The 22,344-nt window shown below is 44.2% G+C and overlaps 1 long non-coding RNA gene across 1 annotated transcript; it reads left to right on the top strand.

Annotated features, from left to right (window-relative positions):
• Positions 1-1,310: 1,310 nt before the first annotated feature.
• Positions 1,311-21,056, top strand: LOC140068930 (uncharacterized). Its single transcript, XR_011848638.1, has 3 exons — positions 1,311-1,490; positions 3,406-3,542; positions 20,572-21,056. It is a non-coding gene; the product is annotated as an uncharacterized lncRNA (long non-coding RNA).
• Positions 21,057-22,344: the final 1,288 nt, after the last annotated feature.

Raw genomic sequence — 22,344 nt, 5'->3', positions numbered from 1 at the left:
ACACATTTATCACAAAGTGCCAATATAAGCAGTAATTTATTTATTTGTTGAACTGTTCTCCTAACATAACAGCCTCCTACGGACACTGATACATTTGAAAGCAGGAGGGCAAATCCAGACTATGAGATACTTCCTTGGCGATTAAAGGGTTAAAATAGCACTGAGATTAGTAAATCTTGACTTGTGTGGAACTGCAGTTAGATTCTTTGAGTCCTGTCCGGTGAACTCTGTGCTGAGCTTAAGTGCCCACAGAGAGCACTCCGAGTGCCACCTCTGGCACCCGTGCCATAGGTTCTCCACCACTGCCCTAGAGGTACCCGCACCACACAAGACTTCATTGCTGAACTAAAAGTATGTTCAAGCATGTTCAACGCTTTCTCAACAACAATTCTATCAAATTAAGGGAGAATGTAGTCTGGTCAGAGAAGACCAAAATTTAAACCTTTGGAAACCAAAAGACACTACATATCACCCCAAAACACTACCAACAGTGACGTTTGGAGGTAAAAAATCATAATGAAGGGCCAATCTCCTAGCCTAAATTCAAAAGAAAATCTATGACTCTATGGTAGTAAATGTCAGAATTCATAGAAGAAGCTTCTATGTTTACTTCCAGTGGACAGAGATCTGACCATGGTCACACAGATGCACAGCTTGTTAGTATCACAGTGGGTTATCAGAGCTGTGTGTTATAACGAGCCGTACACCTGTGTGACCACGGTCAGATTTCTGTCCACTCAAAGTAAACATAGAAGCTTTCTGTAGAATAACAGCAAGCAGAGATCTAGAAAACAGTAAGAAATTGATACAGAAAGAATATTGGAATGTTGTATAACTTTTTATAATACAAATAATAACATTAATTTGCTGAAATGGGAATACCCCTTTAATTATTAAAGAGGTGCCGTATATTTATTAAGGATCACATGTTTTATTTCAGGGTGCTTTTTATTAATTAATTAGGGGGTGCAGCAAATATACAATTCAGGTGGATAATATATATTTAAAATTGGGGGATGGTATTTGCAATCAGTCTAGGGGGGTGTGGTATATTGTAAAAAACATTGGGGATGCTGTAATTATTATAGTTTGGACATTATACTGTAAGTAACAGTAACAGCCCCTATGTCCCTCAAAGCCCCCACAAACAATGTCCCCCACAGCCCCCAGCAATGTCCCCGCAGCCTGTACTGGATTTCTTCTTAATTGCAATGGGGAAGTAATGTAAGTAATCTAATTTCCTACTGTATCACTACTGGTGTGTGATACCATGACCATAGGTAACATCACATTACTGTATTACAGATTCTGTAAGAACCAGATGAATGATAATTCCAGTTTTTGGTGCAACTGTGGCCATAGTCTTTCAGCAAAGCATTCTCACCAACCAGAGAGCATATAGTATATATCGCATGAGGAAGCCTAAAACCACAGAATGTAGATGGATTACAGAGGGATTTCAGGGAAAATGCAATCGGCTTTAATTCTTGGTGAGTACATTACACTTTTACCTTGAGCTGTGAATGCCTTTTATTCTGCTTTTTCTTGTTATATTTCCATTCTACTAAATAACTTCTGGGAACACTCTGCAATATCACTCCTGTAAAAAGGGTGGTCATTTAACTACTTAATCACAAGCAACATCATTGATGATGATTCAGATGACTGAAAACAGAGAGATTTGCATGAGGTCCTTATAGCTTTATATCAAAGTCTGTAGAAGTACTATCCAAATATCAACATTATTAAATTATGTTATATTTATATTTAACTTTCTAATTACATGTATATTGTTTATGAAGGCCCCATATCCACAGAGATCCGTTTTAAGTCATATATATTTCATATATATATATATATATATATCATATTATTGATTTTAATATGAAAGATTACTTGAATCCACCAGAAAAAGTGATTTCCTCAGCAGCAATTTTTCCTAATTCCTGCCAGTTATGGATAGTGTGATAACTGCACCCAGTTGAAGCCCTGCACAACATAATGCCCTAATGCCATGTGATCTTGCAGATGAGATTAAGTTGCAGCTGTAAAATCATGCAGCAGCTGCAGTTTCGGCATTATGTGAGTGAACTTTAAAACACTTTTTATAATTGTGAAATTCAGTTTTCATAGATTGTGTGACACAACTTGTCTTATAATTCAGCAGACATCCCCTTAAATGTTGATTGCTAATGACTGGCAATTGTTCATACAGCACCCTGCTGATATGAACATCTCATGTGCACTCATATTCTAGCCTCATTTCTGCATCATTAGTATCTTTGCATTTCTTTAATGAGTTACTGAATATTCAATTCAGTTTCAGATGCAAATTGGTTTTCAGATATTTTCTCCGTTACACACAAACTTTGACGATGGCTACCTCTATAGAAACCACACTTATCAGTTTTTACCTACATTCCTAATAGACTTCACATTTTTGATAAAGACAAGGTGGGAAGGTTTGTGAACATCAGCCACTTTGTAATATGAATATAAGATGTTTAGAGCCATAAGGTATATTCAGCTCATATCCCATATACTCCTACAATCGGGCCTCCCATATATTCTCTTCACCTAGTGTTTGGTTTCTTTCTTTTGGGATCCTGTGCCCTTTATGTTTAGCCGCCAGCCTTGTTAAGTCCTTTGTTTTAAGTCTGTAGCCTCTTAGCTATTCGTACACAGTTACAGGCAGTCCCCTACTTAAGAACACCCGACTTACAGACAACCTCCTAGTTACAAATAAACCTCTGGATGTTGGTAATTTAACAGTTATTAAAGCTGTCTTTAATTAAGCTTTATTGGTAATCCTGGTTCTTATGACAACCCAACATTTTTAAATTCCAATTCCAATTGTTACTCCATTTGAGATACAATTTTGGGGTTACAATTATAAAATATACAATTCCAACTAACATACAAATTGGATTGGATGAAGTACACTATCCTATATGTGTTAGCTGTCACGGGTGCTCCCGCAATCCCTGTCCCGGTTCGCGGTCGCACCCGTGGACCTCCGTGGGCCCGCACTGCAGCCCCTGCGCCGGACTCACCTCTCCCGGCTCCTGCTATCCTCCGGACTGCCGCGCGTGCGTTCCTGCCTCCTAGGGCGTGTGCTGGCTGCCGAAAATTTAAAGGCCCAGCGCACCACTGATTGGTGCGCTGGCTGAAAACCTCCGCCTTATAATGCGGGACCTCCCGTCCTGCTCTGCCGGATCTTTGTGCCTCACAGCCTGAGAGAAACCTTCCTAGCGAGTATTCCTGCGCTCCTGTGTATTCCTGCGCTCCTGTGTATTCCTGCGTTCCTGTGTATTCCTGCATATTCCTGCGCTCCTGTGTGTTCCTGGTCCTGTGTTGTCATGTGTTGCCGTGTTACGAGTGTTCCTCCGTGTTGCTGTGTTCCAGTGTCCCGTGAGCCTGAGTTCCCGTTACCATCTAGCTGGACCTCCCGTTGCTGACCCCTTATTGGACTTGACCCTGCATCTCTGCTGCCTGCCTTGACCCTCTGCCTGGACCCGGCCACGAGACTCTCTTCCATTAAGGTACCTCGCCCTCGGCTGCCACCGTGGTGGTATCCTGCCTCAGCAAATCCAATCTGCTTTGCTGCGGGCTCTGGTGAAGACCAGGTGCCACTTAGACTCCGGTCCCAGGTGTCGGCTAGTACCACCTCCCGCGTTGGCTCAGTTGATTCACACATCCCGAATCCTGACATTAGCCAAACAATAAAAATACATTTATGTAGGTGAGGGCATATAAAACATAACTTTTACTGAATGTATTAAAAAGCAACAACTAAAATCTCCATATACATCTACAAATCACACTAACCACCAAATCGTGGTCAGTAGCTCAATAGGACATGGTGACCATCAGAGTCCATATGCAAACACAAACAGCACCAAGTATATGAACTCTAAGTAATATTAAATAGTTCAGTTCTCACCCATTATGCGAGTTGTGATGAAGAGGGCTGTTGCTGGCAGGTAATCGGCACATTTAGGTCAGGAAAAAGATAGAAGCACTGCCCCTAGTGTGCCCTAAACTCCACTCGCCCTCATTACCCGAACATAGATCCCGTCCTAACAAGGACAGTCCCGCGTTATCCCTAATTTTAGAATACCCTAGTATACCCTATGGGTCCAATTGTAACAGCGTTCACGACTCGTTTCTAGTGCCACCAACAGTGGAACTTTCATCAGGGGAATCATATATACCGATGTATGAGTAGCTGAGTATCGTCTATGGCCCACCTACAGTGGGTGTACACCAATAGTCATGATGGTGGAAGAAAGCCGGTTACTGTGCTGGGGTAGGATTTAAGACATCCTCTTTTAGTGTGCGTTGGCTGCGTATTTCTAATCAATAAGCATGCAAAGGATGACTCAGAACAAATTGCTGATGCAAGATTTGCTAATGCTGTTACCCATGGCAAAAATCTGCACTGCACAAGCTTTATTTGGTTTCACAAAGCTATATAGAAATTATGAAGGAAGCTGAAGGGGGCGGAGAATCCCCAGCTCATGTAGTCTCTTGATTGGAGAAGTTCCCTGCTGTTGCTTATTGACGTCACTTCCACATTCCTTTAGCCTTAATTGTTTTCATTATAATCACGATGCCGGCGCCATCTTAAAATGAAGTCTCTGTTATAATGCTTTTAGGAAAATAGAAGAAGTAGAAATGACAGGATTTGATCTATCAGCTAGGTTTACCTTAACAACTATAATGAAAGCAAATAGTTTACTTAGTTTAATGTAGAACCGGCATCGTACATATTTCCATGTGTGGTGAGACGCCGGCACTCCATTTCTGGTCGGACTGTCTTTCTGACACATCACTTCCGGTATCGCAGGGCACTGGGTCATTAGTTTACAATCGCCATAGAGACTGGAGAGCGGGGTAGAGGCGTGGTTGCGCTGGACATTTCTCTATGGAAGCCCATGTCCACTGCCTCATAAACAGCAATAAAGAAGAGACTGAAGGGACAAACCCTAATAGTTTTGTGGCATTAGTCATATCAGGTTAGGCAAAAAGGTCACCTATCTAGCACTTTTTGTCCCGAATATTCCCGTGGAGTATAATTAAGTCAGAACGGGATAATCGCCATCCATCTGATTGCCAGTGTTCTATAGGGCAGTATGTACCTGTGGCTTGAAGTACATATAGCAGACCAAACTGGAACTGAGACGACGGATTGGGGCACATCTGGGAGATATTACCAATAAACTCTTACACGACATATCAATCAATGCCATGCTGGTAACGTCAATAGTATCAAATCAATGGGCATTGATGTGGTGGCTCCAAGCCTTAGGGGTGGGGACTGGGATTGCATGATCCTGCAGAGAGAAACTTAATGGAGATTTAGAAGCGGAACAGTATCCCCTAAGGATTTGAATGAGAATCTATCCTTTATATCATTCATCTGAATTTGGTAGCATCCGTATGAAATAATAGATAGGGAACAAAAATTTCATACTGAAAAGCAGGGAGATATGGATGGATAACTGTGCATCTACAACTGTTGTAATTTTTTGAGGCTATGATATTCTCCATAGAAGATATGACCTCTCTATTTGGTTTTCTGTCCATTGAATATCTAGGATGGAATGTATAACATATGGATCTAGATAGTCCTTTGTCTGGATATGTCCTACTTCTAACCAACCAAAAAACAACTTGGTTTAAGAGTCTTCCGTCTTTTATCAAGGTCCTTTCATGCAATGTTAGGGTTTGTCCCTTCATTCTCTTCTTCATTGAAGTTTATGAGGCAGTGGACATGGGCTGCTATAGAGAGATATCCGGCCCAACCATGCCTCTACCCTTCCCTTGCGTCTCCACGGTGATTGTAAACTAATGAGGTGGCACCTCGGAATATTGGAAGTGATGTGTCGTAATGACAGTCCGACTGGAAATGGAGCGCCGTTGTCTTACCACACATGGAGACACGTGTGCGATGGTAGTTCTGCATCAGTAAACTATTGCCTTTCAGCACAGTAACCACCTTTCTTCCACCTTTCTTCCACCATCATGACTATTGGTGTATACCCACTGTAGGTGGACCATAGACGCTACTGCGCCAACATGATTGGATTGTATACTACAGGGATACACTGACCAATGGGTAAGCTGGAATGGGTGCTAGACAGGAAGTTTTCTAGTTGCCGGTACCCTTCAAATATTCTTAGTTTAGGAATATTTGGCTGCTGCGGGAGTGAACTATGCCACACCACTGACCACTGTCGGTTTCTCTGCAGCACTGATATACATTGGTATATATGATTCAAATGATGGTTCCACTGAAAGTTCCACTGTTGGTGGCACTAGAAATGGAACGCGGTTACAATTGGACCCATAGGGCATACTAGGGTATTCCTAACATTAGGGATGGTCACCGTGTCCTATTGAGATACTGACCACAATTTGGTGGTTAGTGTGATTTGTAGATGTACCTGGTGGTTTTGTTGTTGTTTTTTAATACATTCATGAAAAGTTATGCTTTATATGTCCTCACCTATATAAATATATACTTAATTGGGTTGGTGAACTTGTGAGCCATCTTTTGTGCTTGTGGTAGTACATTATATTAGGCTGCTAATTTATTGATTTCCAAACAATAAAAACCAGAATCCCATGAGATTTTTTTTTATTGTCTACAAGCTTTTAACCCTTTAACAACATGTGACATATTACTATGTCATGCGTCAGCTGTGGTGATTGCAGAGGGCTCACAGGCTGACGTCATTGGGGAGCAGCAATCTGTTGCTATGACAGCCATGGGTCACACAAAGACTTTCTTGTGACTGAGGCTGTCTCATTATACACCATATATTACAATGTTGGAGCAGGTCCGCAGGAATGTAGTTGCTCACAGCCTCATAAAGTATCTTCAGGCTGGGCAAGATGTGAAGGGACATAGTCCATGTGGTGGAGCTTTGTCCTAGATCTGTGTCAGGGCAGCTTGCCTCACACACTTCTTCTTCCTAGGCTTAGGTAGACTCCTCTCTGGTCAAAGACCTCCTGGCCAAGACATGTGCCAAAAGACCCTGTGCTCCCACCTGCGAGGGGTTTTATCAGCTTCCCCTTATGAGGTAGCAAGCACTTGTCCAACCAGCACACTCCTTTCTTACAGTAATGACAGAGCAATGACATATCATTGGTTAGAACTGTTAACTCATGTCCTCCCAGGCAGAGGCTAACAGCTGCAATTACTAAGTTTACCATGTTAGAGGTGAGAGAGTTGTGAAGGCTCACCAGATAGCTACAGACATGGAGAGGGACACTTTCGCAACATCCACCTATCCCATGCATTGGAAGGGCTGTTGCATATACAGTCCTCAAAATGATAGCATTGAAAACATCATCAAAAGTCTCAAAAAATTACACATTACACAGCTCCATACACTAAAGTATGAAAAAGTTATTAGCGTCAGAAGATGGCAAAATAAAGAATAGTTTTTTGTGCAGGAGGATTTTTATTTTTGTAAATGTATGAAAACATTATGAAACCTATACAAATGTGATATCCCTGTGATCGTACCAACCTAAAGAATAAAGTAGACATGTCATTTGGGGTGCACAGTGAAAGCTGTAAAATCCCAGACCACAAATACATGGCACAAATCCATTTTTTCACCAATTTTACTGCATTTGGAATTTATTTTCTGCTTCCCAGTACAGGGCATGGAATATTAAATACAATCACTATGAAGTGTATTTTGTTACACAGAAAACAAGCCCTCACACAGTTCTTTACATGGAAAAGGTCCTGGTCGTTAAGGGGCTAAAATTCTGATCAGCTCTTTATAACTGGGTCTTCTATTGAACCAGAGGCTTAACTACAGGGGTAGCAGCCACACAGTGGCTCACAGTGTCAGGGAGCCCCGGCATCTGGGGTATTCAATGTAAACATGCAGTATGTGTGTATTTATGATGTGTATATGCTCTAAATGTATATGTGATGTGTATATGCTGTATGTCTGTGTATATGGTTTGTATATACTGTATGCATTATTTTTTTAAGGGGTAAGGGGTCCCCATTTAGTAGTTAGCTATGGGGCCCTACCTCTCCTAGTTACACCGCTGTATAGAACTACAGGAAAGTAGGGAGCTACAGGGAATGTCATTTACCATGTACTGCTATAGAATATTGAATACAGCATGACAATGTACACTTGAATTTGGTTCTGGATGTAAAAAGCTATTTATTTGAAAAGAGCTACCAGTGAAGCAGGAAGATGTATTTGGATATAAAGAAGATGTCACTGTTCAGAGAAGTAGGTATATTAGCAATTAGCACGTCTTAGAAATTAGGAAAGACTAACGTTTCTCCACTCTGAGGTATGGTAAAAACTAAGTCTACATTCACAGGACAGTGTGAGTGCTGCTCACCCCCGCCCCTCTCCACAGTGATGTATGGCGCACAGCGCCATATTACGGGGGAAATAAAGGACATGTCCTATCTTTTCCCCTGCTACAGAATGTTACGTTGCCGCACATGTGCCGCACCATATCACTTCCATACAGCACCGTGCGCCCATTGCCATCTATGGGGAAGTATACACTCACCGGCCACTTTATTAGGTACACCTGTCCAACTGCTCGTTAACACTTAATTTCTAATCAGCCAATCACATGGCGGCAACTCAGTGCATTTAGGCATGTAGACATGGTCACGCACAAACATCTCTAGGGTTTACAGAGAATGGTCCGAAAAAGAAAAAAACATCCAGTGAGCGGCAGTCCTGGGGGCGGAAATGCCTTGTTGATGCCAGAGGTCAGAGGAGAATGGGCAGACTGGTTCGAGCTGATAGAAAGGCAACAGTGACTCAAATCACCACCCGTTACAACCAAGGTAGGCAGAAGAGCATCTCTGAATGCACAGTACGTCGAACTTTGAGGCAGATGGGCTACAGCAGCAGAAGACCACACCGGGTGCCACTCCTTTCAGCTAAGAACAGGAAACTGAGGCTACAATTTGCACAAGCTCATCGAAATTGGACAGTAGAAGATTGGAAAAACGTTGCGTTTGAGTTTCGATTTCTGCTGCGACATTCAGATGGTAGGGTCAGAATTTGGCATCAACAACATGAAAGCATGGATCCATCCTGCCTTATATCAACGGTTCAGGCTGGTGGTGGTGGTGTCATGGTGTGGGGAATATTTTCTTGGCACTCTTTGGGCCCCTTGGTACCAATTAAGCATCGTTGCAACGCCACAGCCTAACATGGTATTGTTGCTGACCATGTCCATCCCTTTATGACCACAATGTACCCAACATCTTATGGCTACTTTCAGCAGGATAATGTGCTATGTCATAAAGCTGGAATCATCTCAGACTGGTTTCTTGAACATGACAATGAGTTCACTGTACTCAAATGGCCTCCACAGTCACCAGATCTCAATCCAGTAAAGCATCTTTGGGATGTGGTGGAGCGGGAGATTCGCATCATGGATGTGCAGCCGACAAATCTGCGGCAACTTTGTGATGCCATCATGTCAATATGGACCAAAATCTCTGAGGAATGCTTCCAGCAGCTTGTTGAATCTATGCCACGAAGAATTGAGGCAGTTCTGAAGGCAAAAGGGGGTCCAACCCGTTACTAGCATGGTGTACCTAATAAAGTGGCCGGTGAGTGTATACTGCGTATATACTCCGGCCATATATATGTCCCCATACGGCCATGTGAATGTAGCCTAAGGAGGATAGAAGTCAAGAGCATTAAAATGAATGCATATGATCAAAGAAAAACAGTTAAGACTAATATTACCATATGCCCTTTGTGCTCTGATGAATATGGGATATACCATGGTTTTGTGTTCCAGGGGAGCACCAAGAGTGCATGTGATAAGGGCCCTGTAATGTCTTCCACATACAGCAGAAGCTAAATAAAAGAGACCAGCACTGTCTTTCGTACTACCGCGCCAGAAAATGGTGTACGCTAAAGTACTTTCCTATGCTATTTTGGGCCTGCTGTAGAAATACCCACGACGCAACCCCCACTGGATTTGTATTCTCTATCAATTCTATAGCAAAGACTTTACTGTAAGGGACCCAGGGCTGCCAGTACTATCCTGTATCCTGTATAATTCACAGTATAATGTACTGCACTCCACAAGTGTGAGGTGCCTTCTAGAGATCATGCTATCTCCTGTCAGTGCCAACTTGTGAGGCAAAATAATAAAAAAATTTAAATTAAAAATAAAGTTTATGTAAAAAAAATAAATAACTAATTAAAGAAAAAAGTAAAGAAAAGAACTCACAAGAATGACCTGCCCCATTAAAACTAAAAATCTAAAATCACATTTTGTACTTCCACGCCTGTTTCAACCTAGGTTAAAAACTATAAAAACATTTATCAAATGTAACAAAAACTTTAAAGAAATAAAGAAAAAAAGATGCTCAAAAATGACACAAAAAATTTAAACATGATCAAAAGGTTTGTGAACTTTTTATGTGAACAAATAAACACTACAGCTCTATATAACTAATCCCTTAAACAGCCACATTGTTTTTTCCCCCCTAAAAGGATTTATTATGCAAATGAAACTAATTAATTAATTATGTTGAATCAAGTTTATTGAACTATGAAAGTAACAAGTCAAAATACACAAACAAACGAGGCTTATAAGAATAAGCATACAACATAACTTGCAATAAGAAACATACATATTTCCATATCATACATTTCTTTTTCAGCAAAGCCCTGTGAGAGTATAGTGACCTCCAGGGTGATGGGGAGGCACGACTCAGAGATAGAACCCTAAGAGATATACAACGTCTCACATCCTTTCCTCTTCCCCTCGAGGCCCGTTATCTCCTGACGTACTGTATATATTAGGGCATAACATGAATCCATATGTCTGCTGAGGATAAAGTGCCAGTAAATGGCACGAGAAGGACAAACACCAAGAACACAAAACAAGAACACAAAACATTAGACAGAAACATTCAGGGGAGAACACATAGGGAAGAGGATCCTATAGGGTGTCACCCCTCGGGTCAGGAAAAGGGATAAGTGAGTAAATGATCAGATATTTTCAACCTCTATAATAGGGTTATAAGTACCACTGAAAGAGAGCTAAGGGAGCCCATCAGGTGGCCTGGGTTTCAAAAAGAGCTTTGAATTCCTGGGAGTCTCTAAGGCTCATCCATGGGGACCACACACGCAGAAACCTTTCATGAGCCTCCGGGGTTATAATAGATAGTTCCTCCATGCAGAAGAGGTGAGACATTTCGTTGGCCCATTCGGCCATAGACGGGCATGAGGTGGAGCGCCAGTGGCGCGGGATCACCGCCCTGGCCGCAATTAAGCAAAAGCGCAAAATGTCTCTTTTTTGGGCCCCGATCTGGCCGGGAAGAACTGAGAGGAGAGCCATATCCGGGCTAGCGGCCACCTGTTTGCCCGAAATTCGGCGATACATTTCGAACACCTGGTTCCAAAAGGGCTTAAGAGCCTCACAACCCCACCACATGTGCAGCATGTCTCCCTTGTTGGTTCCACAGCGCCAGCAAGAATCCGAGACCAAAGGGAAGGCTAGATGCAACACTGTCGGCACCTGGTACCACCTTGACACAATCTTATATCCCTTCTCCTGGGCCTAGCAAGCAGAAGACATCTTGTGTGTGAAGAGGAAGGATTTGTCCCAGTCTTCCTGCATCAGGGGGGCCCCTAACTCTCTTTCCCAACTTTTTACAAATGTGAGTCCTGATGTCTTAGAGTCACCCGTCAGGATAGAATAAATTTGAGAGATGGCATGTGGTGGGGCAGAATCCAGTCGGAATAACCCTTCAAATGCTGTAAGGGAACCGGCAAATGCTGCTACTTCCCCCGCCCTGACTATGAAGGATCTCAATTGCGAGTACTCAAACCACAAACTACCAGTGCGACCCTGGCATTGATTAAAATCCCCATATAGAGGTAGGGGGGATCCCTGTAGAATATCATACATCCGGGGGTCTTCAAGGACCCCCCAGCCCAGAAAAGACAACCTGGCCATTCCCGGGGGAAAGCCCAGGTTGCAAAATATCGGGGAGAGTGGGCTGAGTTCCCGGGATAGGGACTTCTTAGCAATCAGGGATCTCCATAAGCGTAAGGCGCAGGAAAGGTCCCCGACGGAACCCACGGCAACAGTTTGAGAAGTGATGAGGCGTACGTCTGTTCCAGAGCGACCCACTGTTTAGAAAGCGAATTGTATGTCCAGTCAAGCAATCTAAGAAGTATAGACGCCTGATGGTACAATCTAAGATCGGGGAGGCCTGCCCCCCCCTGACTTTGGTCTGATTAGGGTCTTCCAAGCTATCCTAGGTCGCTTGGAACCCCAAACGAACCGCAGCAAGGTGCGGAAAAAGCCTGTGGGGGGCAGGATCGTCACACCCTGAAAAATGTACAAGAAGCGAGGTAACACGTCCATTTTCAAGACATTGATTCTACCGAACCACGAGAGACGCTTACAATCATACGTTTGCAAATCATTCAACGTACGCTCCATAAGGGGTGTATAATTGAGAGCGTATAACAGTCGGGATTGTGACCCCCAAGTATCTGAGAGAGGCCTGCTGCCACTGAAAGGGAAAGTTGTCCTTAATGTGATCCACCGCCGAAGGTGGTTTAATTAATTAATTAATAAAAGTTCAATAGTATGACATTAAACTGAAGATTGTGCTATTAAAACAAAGACTGGGTGACTGGAAAATAAAAAAGTTATAGCTTGTAGAAGGCATTGACAAAAAAAATACATTAAAATAGCCTGGGTATTAACATGGAAAACAGGTGTGGAGATAAGGGGTTAATAAATTCCCAGTTGGGCAGTCGTCACAAAGATACCTGCATGAAAAAAAAAGATTAATTACACAGATCTCTCAGGGGTCGTCCCATTGGCTAATTACTGTGTGATGCAAGACCTCTAACTGCTGGTCTCTAGTGTACACCCTAGTGTAAAGCAGTAAGGACACCGTCTATGGAATGAAACAGAAACATGTCTACTAAAATTATGTCCAATATGTACAATGATCCGGAAACAGTGACTGTGAGATGTAATGGGGATGAAGAAAAAGAACAGTAAGTGAAGAATCACAAGAGGTTTCAGCAAAGGTTGATTAGACTGTGAGCCCCATTGGGGATAGGGACCTATTTGGCAAGCTCTGTGCAGCGGTGTGTAATCTGTGTGAACTATATAAATAAATAATAAAAATAATTATAATTTTTATTATAAAGTATTTAATAAATGGTAGAGGAAACATCTTTACTTTTCTACTTGGAAAAAAAGAAAGATTATTGTTGCTATTGTAGTTATAATATGACCTTACAATCTCAAGGCCTCCTCACACATTGCCTTAAACCTATGAGAATAAGGCCATAAAAAATGTGTCTTGGCAAACAGACCAGGCTCAATATCTGATTTGCAGGATCATTTGAGCAGCGGTGATCACAAAATTGGAAGTTACATCTTGGAATGAAATAAAAAAAACAGTTGACTAAAGGAAGAGCCTTATGCCTTATGCCTCCTTACTGGTCACAGTTCATGTCATGTGACCACTTGTAACCCTTTATTAGCAGACAGTGGGGCTCACTTACTAAGGGTCCATCGGACGCATTTTCGTTGTGTTTCCTGCCAATTTCTTTTTTGCGCCAAATTGCCCCTGGATTTTGGTGCATGCGATCGGATTTTGGCGCATCGGCGCCGGCGTGCACACGACAGAAATCGGAGAGGCAGGCCGTCGGACAACCCGATGGATTCGGATGACGCGCAGGATTTAACATTTAGAATTGTGACGCAAGACACGCACTTACAAGCACCGGGAAGAGGCAGGTGAACTCCGCACGGACCTCAGCGCAGAAGCGACAGATGCAGGAACTCGGGAGCACGAGCTTAGTGAATCGTGGCAGACCCGAATCCTTGTCGGACAACGCACCGCTGGATCGCAACAGGACCGGGTAAGTAAATCTGCCCTATTGTTAGTCATTATGGTAAAAATCTGGTGACAGGTCCTCTTTAAGCCTGCATGTGTTTTTGGAAGTCATGAGGCTTTTATTCACACAAATTCTCACAATATTCTCAATAGCTCTTGTCATGTAGGACATAGTTGCCTATTACTTTTATAACTTATGTCGGGCAGTTTCTATCTTCATTAGGTAAACCTTCAATTGCTGATTAATTCTGTGAGAGAATAATTTGTTTACACAAGATACTGGACAGATTTTAACAGCTTGGGGGGGGGGGGGGGCGTTCGGTCCAGTATGTCTAATAATTGACGGAGGGGTGTACATACTGTAATTTATTATGGAGTACTATATATAGGGTAATGAATTTATGAAGCCCTGCAAATATTTATCATATCAGTGGGGATAATATATGACAAGTTATTCAGGGAGAATATAGTGTATATCATATTACAGTATGAGGGCAACACTGTGGATGTTTTATATACTGTATGAGCATCAGAGTGGTTAGTTGTGTTGTGAGGGATACACAGTGGGTACAGAAAATATTCCCTTATATAATATAACCCTTTAAATTTTTCACTCTTTGCAGCCAATTGGTAAGATCAAAAACGTACCGTATTTTTCGGACTATAAGACGCTTCTTACTAGGGGACGCAGCCCAGATTTAGGCTTCCAAAAAAGGAAAAATGTATTTTACTCCAATTAAAATATCCCTGTTGGTCGCACTAAAGCACAGCACACACAGCTCTGCTTCATCCATACATCTACACACACAGCACTGCATCATCTATACATTTAAACACACAGCTCTGCTTCATCCATACAATTACACACAGCTCTGCTTCACCCATACAGTTACACACACAGCTCTGCATCATCCATACAATTACACACAGCTCTGCTTCACCCATACAGTTAAACACACAGCTCAGCTATACACCCAGAACCCCCCCACACTTCTCCCCTTCTACCCACTTCCCCCCTTCCCCTCTTCCCCCCTTTCCCTATTCCCATCTTCCCTTTCTTCTTACCCTGTCCCAGCGCAGCATATCCCCATTCTTGGCAGTATGTGGTGATATAAGAAGCATGTGGTTAGTCACATGATTCTGACATCACCGCAGGTCCTGTAGGACACCCGGGAGAGGGGAGAGGTGCAGAGGCTCCTCTCTGGGAGATCGGGTGCAGCTCTATATCAGACCCTCTACCAGACCCTCCTGACCTTCAGTCTTTAAGACGCAGTCACTTTTTAGCAAGATTTTTCCTTGTAGATTTTTTTGCTTTTTAAATATCACCTTTTGAGACCTCTCTCTGTCTCTCATGTAATGCTGTGTCACTACTCTGGAGCCTTACCATATTTTTGGCAACTAGCTTCAGAACAGTAAAAAGAAAAGGAAATTTGGTAAAATAATAATAAATCCATGGATGTGAGATTTTTTTCCTTTTTACACTGCATGAATTTGTACATTTCAGGGCTAAATTAAAGTTTTATTGTAAACTTCCAAATTCCATATAGATCCTTAATTTTAAAAGCATTATAAAAAATAAATTGGACTATTATTGATTCTGAAATTTCCTTTAAAAATTTGGAAAATTGTTTATATCTATATCGGAAAGGACTCTTTACAGTTAGAGTCCTTAAACCATGCAATGCCCTAACCTAAAAGATAGTAATACCAGAAACTATGTGTCAGGCTCCAGGGACAGTGGACCCACTGGACCACTGCAGACAATGACGTAAGCCGACACCTGAGACCAGAAGTGGCACATGGTTTTCTCTCGAGCCCGAAGCAAACTGGGTTGGACTTGTTGTGGTGTGGTACCACCAGATCGTTCCACAGGTGTGACTTTGTCCATGGTGGCAGCCAAGGCGAGGTACACAGACGTTAGGCAGAATTGTAGTCAGGGACATGGTCAGGACGGGCAGCAAGTGAGGCAGGCAGCAGAAGAGTGTAGTCAGGAATGGAACCAGGGTTACAACAGGAAAACACACTTATCGCAAAGGGCATGGGAACAAGCTTTTTCTATGGCACTAAGCACGAAGATCTGACAGGGTGTGCAGGGAGGGGCAGGTTTATATGGAATTTTGGGAAATGGCCAGCGCCAATTAACAATGCGCTGTCCCTCTAAGGAGCGGGAGCAGGAGCGGCGACAGGTAAGGGGTGCGGGCGAACGCTTGCAGGCAGTGAGGTGCACGGGTGAGCCTGCGACCCGAGATATGAGTTGCGGGAGCACCTGTGACACTATGGCAGCTCTTTGCACTTATGAAATACTTGGTTGATTAAGAGATTATTCTGATAAAGATATAGTAAAATCTTTTGCAGGACTATATTTAAATAAAATTAAAAAGCTGCAAAACACTTGAGACTGAGGCCTAGGTTCACCTTCCAGCAGGTCAGGATCTTAAAGATAAATTGCGGTTCACAAACGTTTCCCAACCAATCTGAATGTTCTAGAGCTTTTTTGCAAAAAAAATATTGAATCCTACAAAATACTCACTATAGGCACCAATTATACCATGCAATGTACAAGAAAGAAGGAAAAAAATACTTTCACCGTTCAGTCCAAAATATATATTTATTGTTTTTGGCCATTACGGTTTTGAGGTTGATTTGTCTTCCAAAACTGAATTAAACATGTAGATGGTTTGTACAATGGTATGTCCACAAAATATTTTTTTCTTAGTAATATTCTAAAAATAATGGAAGACATTAAAAAAAGAGGAGCCAAGATTATCACCTCTTACAAATTGTAAAAGTACAAACTCAATAGGCTGCTCTCAATTTAAAGGGGCTGGCCCAGAATAATTGTTGATGGGAACCATGGCCATTACTACAGCTTTTAGCCACTACAGACCACATTGCTTCTTACTCCATTCTGTCCATTCCTCGTCAACCCCTTTATGAAGGAAGTTGTTATTGTCTAATGATTTTTATTTCTATGAACTAGTGTAGAAAGAAGAGCTGTGAACACAAAGAAAAAATTTAAAGTGCACACACTTGGCATAAGGGATCTTGAGTATATGGTGGTCTCTATATCTAGTAGCTAGTTACTTAGTAGTTTTTCGGAAAGCAATTTGATTAGCTCATCAATCCACATTTTCATCTTATCAGTAATGGAAGATGTATTATTTACAGTGAGATGAAAGCTTGTACAACTATGTCCACTTTGTGGGCTTGAGCCAAGTGCCGACCTTAACGTCCGGGGATCTTAATTTCTTGTAAATGAGTTTTATTCACATAATATTGTTTTTTAAAGAAAAGGGTAGGTGAATCATCAACATAATTACCACAAAAAAACAAGAAACATAGACTATGTGTGCATCTTCAATCTAAAAGTGGTTATTCATTTATATGATTATAAGAATTATGAAAAAGCAAACCTACCATCTCAGATCTACCTATTAAAGGTAGATCCGGTGGCAGGTTTCATTAATGAATGACATGGGAGCCCTTTTTAGGGCCTGTCTCACCCCTGCAACCATGTGCCTTCTCTCATCCCTGCAGCCATGTGGCCTGTCTCAAACCTACAGCCATGAGGCCTGTCTCACCCCTGCAGCCATATGCCTTGTCTCACCCCTGCAGCCATGTGCCCTGTATCACCCCTACAGCCATGTGGCCTGTATCACCCCTGCAGCCATCAGTCCTGTATCACCCCTGCAGCCATCAGTCCTGTATCACCCCTGCAGCCATGTGCCCTGTATCATCCCTGCAGCCATGTGCCCTGTATCACACCTGCAGCCATGTGCCTTCTCTCACCCCTGCAGCCTTGTGGCCTGTCTCAAACCGACAGCCATGAGGCCATACCTCCCAACTTTTGGACAAGAGAAAGAGGGACAAAAGCCCCTCCCCCTTTTCTAAACCACGCCCATTGCCCCACCCACAAGCATGGTATAATATCAACATTGACGGTCCCCACATAGTACAGTGCCCCTTACTTTGGCCACCCCTATGGACCCGTATAATATCCCCTAAAGCAAATCTGCAAACCCCTCTTTAATTTTATCCTCCCTTTACATTTCGTTTTCCACTTTTATTTATCTCCCCAAACTTACACATAATATTATCTGTACTCCTACCCCTTCCCCTCCTCACATGGTGTGGTCCCTGTTCTCTATCCTCCTCATTCTGTGGCCTCCTGTCCTCCAGCCTTCTCCTTCAGCATCCTCCACCTGTCCTCCAGTCCCACAGTCCCCTCCAGAATCCTCCTGTCCTCTGACCTCCCCCTCAAGCATCCTCCTGTCCTCCAGCCTCCTCCTCCTGTCCCCCAGCCTCCTCCTGTAGCCCCCTGTCCTCCAGCCTCCTCCTCCTGTCCCCCAGCCTCCTCCTCCTGTCCCCCAGCCTCCTCCACCTGTCCCCCAGCCTCCTCCTCCTGTCCCCCAGCCTCCTCCACCTGTCCCCCAGCCTCCACCTGTCCCCCAGCCTCCTCCACCTGTCCCCCAGCCACCTCCTCCTGTCCCCCAGCCTCCTCCACCTGTCCCCCAGCCTCCTCCTCCTGTCCTCCTGTAGCCTCCTCCTCCTGAAGCCTCCTCCTGTCCTCCTGCAGCCTCCTCCTCCTGTCATCCAGCCTCCACCTGCCCCCTGTTCCCCAGCAGGCTCCTCCTGTTCCCCAGCAGCCTCCTCCTGTCCTCCAGCAGCCTCCTCCTGTCCCCCAGCAACCTCCTCCTGTCCCCCTGCAGCCTCCTCCTGTCCTCCTGCAGCCTCCTCCTGTCCCTCTGCAGCCTCCTCCTGTCCCCCTGCAGCCTCCTCCTGTCCCCCTGCAGCCTCCTCCTGCCCACCAGCAGCCTCCTCCTGCCCACCAGCAGCCTGCTCCTGTGCCCCATCCCCCCTGTAGCTTCCAGCACCCCCTGTCCTCCTCCTGTGCCCCAGCCCCCACTGTAGCCTCCAGCCCCCCCTGTCCTCTTCCTGTGTCCCAGCCCCCCTTTCCTCCTCCAGTAGCCTCCAGCCCCCCCCTGTAGCCTCCAGCACCCCCCCTGTCCTGCTCCTGTGCCCCAGACCCCCTGTAGCCTTTAGCCCCCCTGTCCCCCTGTAGCCTCCAGCCCCCCCTGTCCTCCTGTAGCTTCCAGCACCCCCTGTCCTCCTCCTGTGCCCCAGCCCCCACTGTAGCCTGCAGCACCCCCTGTCCTCCTCCTGTAGCTTCAAGCACCCCCTGTTCTCCTCCTGTGCCCCAGCCCCCACTGTAGCCTCAGGTTTTTACCTGCTGTCATTCCATCTTCTCCCCTGGAGTCCGACTGACTTGCGGAGGGGGCGTGGCCTGCCGGGGGTGGAGCTCGCTCCTCACATGATTGGTGCAGACATCATGTGAGGAGGTAGCAGGGGCCGGCCCCCATGCCTTGGATGCTCTGCAGCTCTAAACTACGGGGGCTGGAGGAGGCGGGACAAAGCGGGGAAAGTGGGCGGGGCCCGGGACATTCTCTCCGCCTTCCGTGGCAGCGTGACAGAGCCCGAAACACGGGACTGTCACGCTGAAAGCGGGATGGTTGGGAGGTATGCATGAGGCATATCTCACCCCTGCATATCTCACCCCTGCAGCGATATGCCTGGTCTCACCCCTGCAGCCATGTGGCCTGTCTCACCCCTGCAGACATGTGGCCTGTCTCACCCCTGCAGACATGTGGCCTGTCTCACCCCTGCAGCCATGTGGCCTGTATCACCCCTGCAGCCATATGTCCTGTACCACCCCTGCAGCCATGTGCCTTCTCTCATCCCTGCAGCCATGTGGCCTGTCTCACCCCTGCAGACATGTGGCCTGTCTCACCCCTGCAGACATGTGGCCTTTCTCACCCCTGCAGCCATGTGGCCTGTATCACCCCTGCAGCCATATGTCCTGTACCACCCCTGCAGCCATATGTCCTGTACCACCCCTGCAGCCATGTGCCTTCTCTCATCCCTGCAGCCATGTGGCCTGTCTCAAACCTGCAGCCATGAGGCCTGTCTCACCCCTGCAGCCATATCCCTTGTCTCACCCCTGCAGCAATGAGGCCTGTCTCATCCCTGCAGCCATGTGGCCTGTATCACCCCTACAGCCATGTGGCCTGTATCACCCCTGAAGCCATGTGGCCTGTATCACCCCTACAGCCATGTGGTCTGTATCACCCCTGCAGCCATTTGGCCTGAATCTCCCCTGCAGCCATATGGCCTGTATCACACCTGCAGCCATGTGGCCTGTATCACCCCTGCAGCCATGTGCATACCCTTCCCCTGCGAACATTTGTATTGCATAGTCCCTGCAGCCATGTGGCCTGTCTCATCCCTGCAGCCATATGCATTATAAAAGTGTTCTGTATGATTGCTGGAAATAGGAACTTCTTTCATTATTTTTTTTTTGTTTTTAGTAAAAACGGTCTCTAAACTCTGGGTCTCAGCACGATGCCACTACAATCGGGAAAACAACAACAAAGGGAGCAGTGGAAGGGGCAACCTGCTAAAAAAATCTTATATATATACGAGTTACTTTTGGTTTTTGGATTAGGTGATGGACGTGGTAGAGTAAGTTGTTTAAATTTTTTTTGCCTGAAAGCTTTATTAATAAAATCCTTTTACATTCTTGTCTCTTAAGAATTGTACTTGCATAAATGGACTTTTTAATATGAGCCCAAATTTTAACGTTACATTCATTTTTCTTTCACTAGAACTGCAGATAATTTGGAGGACACTCCCGCTACCGACACAGCAGAGATAGAAGCGGAGCAATCATTTGAGGAGCAGCCAGGGGATCTCTCCAACCAACCACCAACACCTCCACCACCACCAATGCTGCGTGCAAATAAAAGGAAGCAGCCACCAGCACCCACAGTCAGTATTGCTGCCGAGTCAGAGGTGCTGGAACAATTGAGGGAGAGGTGGGAAGATCCTCAAGGATGTGTATGAGAATGACAAGATGAACTGCAGGGCAGCATTGCTTGTTCATAAAGGGTAAAGCACAAGAAAAATCTGAGGTGGTTCTGTTTTTGGATAGATGCCGAGAGCGTGTCGGCGGCCTGCTCCCTCCCAGCCCACCTCCACTCAGCAGATACCCTGCCATGGCCCCTATGTTCTATGGCCCCTATGAAGGCTCTTCAGCCATGGCTTCTCAGAGCCAGTCGTCAACTGGGCCCTACACTAGGGACCTGTTGGATTTGTAAGATCTAGCATTTCTGAATGATGTATATATTGTATATTTTGTTCATAAAATTTGTTTAAAGAATTTACTGTCTTTTGAGTTTTCTTTCTTTATTCTTCACACCATCCTCTATCATTCGTTATACTTTTTAATGGATCTTTTTTTTATTTTAAATGGGTACCGACTATTCATCCTGTTGGATTATTTTGGATTATGTTTTATTTTGTTTTAAAGCATAACTGTAGTTATTTTACCAAAATATTATACTTAATGTGCTGTTCGCCCTTTTCTTTCCAAAGTTATGCCATTTACTGTTCTGAAAGTGTTTGACTAAAATCTTTCTCACCAGAGGTGGAGTGGGCGGAGACTAATGTCTGTCAGTCTATGCCCTCAAGTCGAGTCCAGTTAGCTTGGCCACAGATCCCATGATGCCTTGTGTTCTCTCTTAATTTAGCGTAAAAATCCATTTAGTTTCCAACAAGTAAATCCACTGAACATTGCACAGTGCACGTACAGGATGTATATGGTGATTAGCCTGGCAGCTCTCATCACATGGAGGAGCAGGGAACATGTAATAAGTGGAAGAAATCTTAAGCAAACCAGTTACATGAAGTCTATTAATAGCTTCTCTGCACAGTGCACAAAATGCTGACTGTAAGGTGAAGGAGGGGAGCAGCATGAGGTGCAAAGAGAGACTGGAATGAAGAGACTGATAGGGAACAGGGAAGATCTTGTACCTCACTTTTCTGTGCAGGAGACATGTGTATCCGCAATGCTGAACATATCAAGCACTGCTACATTCACAGAGAGAGCTATGTATAAAATTGTTTTACATCTCAAGAGCTATTGATTTGTGGGGAAAAAAATGGAAACCTTTTGTCCAAGAAAAAAAAAAATCTTCATTTTGCCATATTCTGGGGCTAATAACTTTTTCATAATTTGGTGTGCGGAGCGGTGTGAGGTGTCATCTTTTGTGGGATGAGATGACATTTTCATTGCTACTATTTTGAGGACTGTACAACATTTTGATCACTTTTTATAAAATGTTTTACATGTTGCAAAATGACCAAAAAGTGGCTTTTTGCACATTTAGGTGCTATATTCTGTAACAGGGTTCAATGATGGGAATAATAGTTATTATATTTTGATAGATCGGACATTTTGGGACACAGCAATACCTAACATGTTTATGTTTATTATTTTATTTGTTTGGCATATTGACAGATCTTCAGACAATAATCTTATAAAGATCTGAGTTTGTTGCTCTCCTAAACCAACAACAATCTAAACCAAGATGGCGGCT

This window comes from Engystomops pustulosus, chromosome 7, assembly GCF_040894005.1.
Source record: "Engystomops pustulosus chromosome 7, aEngPut4.maternal, whole genome shotgun sequence".
Taxonomy (NCBI): Eukaryota; Metazoa; Chordata; class Amphibia; order Anura; family Leptodactylidae; genus Engystomops; species Engystomops pustulosus.
This window is presented reverse-complemented; position numbering and strand designations above follow the sequence as displayed.